A 3,834-nucleotide genomic window follows, 5' to 3' on the forward strand; every position below is an offset into this window, starting at 1 on the left:
CATGTTTCACTTTTTCTAGTTAGTTTCTTCCAGCTATAGGTTAGTTTACAGCTAGAATTATATATTTCAACCATTTATATGTTTAGTTTCCAGCTATAGGTTAGTTTACATCTACTTGCTGCTAATACAACATAATATTTGATATGAGCAGGGTGAACAACCTTCAGGTCCCGGGAATCTACTCAAGGCTCCAGACACTTCTTGTCTCACTTCTTTTATCATCGGTATAATATTCATATTGAGGAGTTTCTATAAGTTCATTGTTCTTACCTGCAAATTTAAAATGAAATCACAATCAATCCATATTAAGTGCTCATCCTAGTGGCAGGCAAAATAATTAGGGGAGTGTGTCATTCTTGCTATGGTCATGTAAGAGAAATGCTCTGCCTTGCTAATTTTACCATGAGATTTGGGGTAATCAGCTAGTTCTGGTCAAAGCAAGTGGTTTTCCTGAGCTATGCCTTGGTTAGAAAATGATGCATGATGGGCATCATGCATGTTATCATGCATGTTTTATGATCTGTTGTAAGTGTACTAATTGGTCTCTTCTGCTGCTTATCAGAGATGGCGGGAAGCAGCCACCGCCGCTCTGCGACACCGTAGTACGAGTTGGATGCTTCCGAGTTCTTCACTATCATACTTGAGACTTCAGTGTCATCCATGACGCAGGTATATAAAACGAGAGATCTCCTCTTCACCCATCTCATTATGATATCTGTTGTTTGCTACATCACTCATTGTCCCAAACTGCAGAAGCTGCCTGACAGTTTTATGAACATGCTGATGGGTGAAGATCCGCCAAATAATGTGATGCTGCGACAGGACGGCAGCGGGTTTCGCAGGCAGTGGGATGTGGAGTTGGTGATCAAGGAGGGCCACATGTACTTGTCTCGTGGGTGGGAGAAGTTCTACCGTGCGTACGACCTGCGGCTAGGGTACTTCCTTCTCTTCAGGTACGACGACGACGCCACCATGCTCATCGTGAAGGTGTTCAACACGACTATGTGTCGCATGCGCTACGCTGACGATGATGATGCCGGTACGTTCTGCCTCTTCTTATTCCTCTACATTTGGCTTTGTCTCACATCGATTGTTAACGATCATTGTTGCATTTTGGACAGGTAATGGGAGCAGCAGCAGCGACACTGGCTACAACCAAAGCAGCAGCGACTATGGCTGTAGCGAAAGCAGCAACGATTCTAGCTGTAGCGAAAGCTGTAGCGATTCTGGCAGCAGCATAGACAACAAGAAGGATGATCCGGACTGGAGTGCGGGAGAAGAGGAGCAGAGTGGGGATGAGGAGCTGCAGGATGATGATGGGCATCAGGCTGAGGATGACCTAGCTCTGGTGGTGGCTGACCAAGGGCAAGAGATGGTGGTGGCTGACCATGGGCAAGAGATGGAGCTGGCTGAGGATGACCTAGCGATGGTTGTGCCTGAAGGTGGCCTTGCGATGGTTGTGGTGCATGACAATGACCACGCACCGGTGGTGGCGCCGGCGATCCCAGGCGACATGACCACGCCAATTGTGGTAGAAGACTACATCCCATTGCCTCCACCGCCTCCACCGCCTCGCCGCTCTTGGCGCATCAGGCTGAGGAAGGAGAAGGAGAAGAACAATGCATGAGAACTGAACTTTGTCAGGTATGTCAGATCTCCAAAATGATATATATATATATACTTAGTTACCTATGTTATCTCTAATACGCTTAGTTTCCTATAGGTTAGCTTCATTTTACCTAAGTTGGCTCTAATATGCAAACTTAGAGCTTATATGCTTAGTTTCCTATAGGTTAGCTCCAAAATATCTTATGTTAACACAAAATGATCAAGTTTACATAATAAGCTTATAGTCTTCTTCTTATTCTTCTTCTTTTCCAAAATTCTTCTTATTCTTCTTCTAGTGTTCTTCTTCTTCTAGTATTCTTCTAGTCTTCTTCTTTTTCTTCTTCTAACTTCTTGTTTATCATTTTGCAGATTTGATTTAATTCACGGAAGCTTGCATGGATGGAGTGCTTCTTTTCCATTTGTGTTTTTATTTTGTATCAATGTGAAACTTTTGTGAATTGATGGATAATGGTGTTGGATGAACAATGTGAAACTTTTGTAATATGTAACGATGGAACTATGTGTTGGCCATGTATGTATATATGATGGAACTTGTGTGTTGGCTATGTATGTATATATGATGGAACTTGTGTGTTGGATATGATTGTTATATGGATGCTTGTTGTATATATATATGTGTTGGATATCTCATAGGTGAAATAGTGACCTGAGATTAAGAAAAAAAATAAAAAAATGTTACTAATGGCGCACTACCATGTGGTGCGCCATTAGTATAGAATACACTAGTGGCGCACTGTGGGAAAAACTAATGGCGCACTGCATGGTGCGCCATTAGTATACCAGATACTAATGGCGCACCAGTGGTGCGCCATTAGTAAAAAATACTAGTGGCGTGATACTAATGGCGCACTGGTAATGCGCCATTAGTAGGCAAAACCAGTGCGCCATTAGTAGGCCTTTTCCTAGTAGTGTGGAGTGCATCCATGTTGTGGCGACGAAGTTCTTCCCTCTGCTGCGAAGAAAGGGGCTCGGCATGGTATTTCTCATGGACGCGCGATGGATCGCCGCCACCATCTTCGCCGTCTTCACGGCGGAAACCAGGTGGACCACGTGGTCCATCGACCGTCAAGACTTCAGCCGCAGGGTCGATGCTATCGCACTCGGATGCGGTCTCCGTGGAGCCAGTCGACAGATCGAACAGGCCGTGGAGAGTTTCGTCGGGCTCGATTGACGCGTCTTGATGGGTGGCCGAACGTCGAGACACTGCGCGTTTCACCCACCGCTGAAGCCGCGACCGGCCGGACCGCTTGCGGCGGCGAATAGCAGGTAGGGAAGACACCATCGGAGCCAACCGATACTGAGTCGACGGCTGCCGGAGAAGGACGCCATGAACGCACGCACGAAAGTGCGTCTCCCCTCGGACTGGGAACGCCTCAACGTCAAGGGGAGCTTCCTGAAGCCAAGCGGAGTCGTCGGCGATGAAAACGAGCGCGCCGAGACAGATCTCGCGGCCCTCAACCAATTGGCTGCTGGAAACCATGATGATGATGATCGGAAAAATTTGCAACTTCATCAACAAGTCGCTAAGACACCGGCCCCATGGTGGGCGCCAACTGTCGTGGTTCTAAGAATGGCAGTAGAAAGGGGGGTAGGTATAGAGAGGCAAGATCTTAGCTATGATGAAGGTGTACACACGGGTTTTACGAGTTCAGGCCCCTCTCAGAGGAAGTAACAGCCCTACGTCTCGGTGCCCGGAGGCGGTCGACTGGATTATATGTGTGTGATGTTACAGGGGGTGCGAACCCTTGTGCCAGAGGAGGGGGTGGCTTATATAGAGTTCGCCAGGACCCTCACCATCCTCCATTACAAGGGCCTTAATATACATATAGTAGGGGCGTTACTGATAACGCCAGCCATAAGTGTTATTAATGACCTTAAAGACTATGGAGTGAACGCCTGCCCGTTACAATGTTGAGTGACTCATGATCTTCGGTAGGTCGAGTGATTCCTTGGATGGTCGAGTGACAATAGGTAGGGGTACTCCCGAGTGATGTGACTGGTCGAGTGGATTGCACTCGACATCTTTGACTGGGGGTCCCTTGCTTCCTCTTGGACTTCTTGTCTTCTAGGGTAGTGACCTTGGGTAGGACGTATGGGTCGAGCCCATGACCCTACCCCAGGTCAGTATACTCATCAGTTGGTCCACCACTGGCTGCGTGACCGTCGCCATGGCGGCCACACACACATCGTCCCGAGGCGCCCGCT

This window comes from Triticum dicoccoides, chromosome 4A, assembly GCF_002162155.2.
Source record: "Triticum dicoccoides isolate Atlit2015 ecotype Zavitan chromosome 4A, WEW_v2.0, whole genome shotgun sequence".
In the NCBI taxonomy this organism is placed as follows: Eukaryota; Viridiplantae; Streptophyta; class Magnoliopsida; order Poales; family Poaceae; genus Triticum; species Triticum dicoccoides.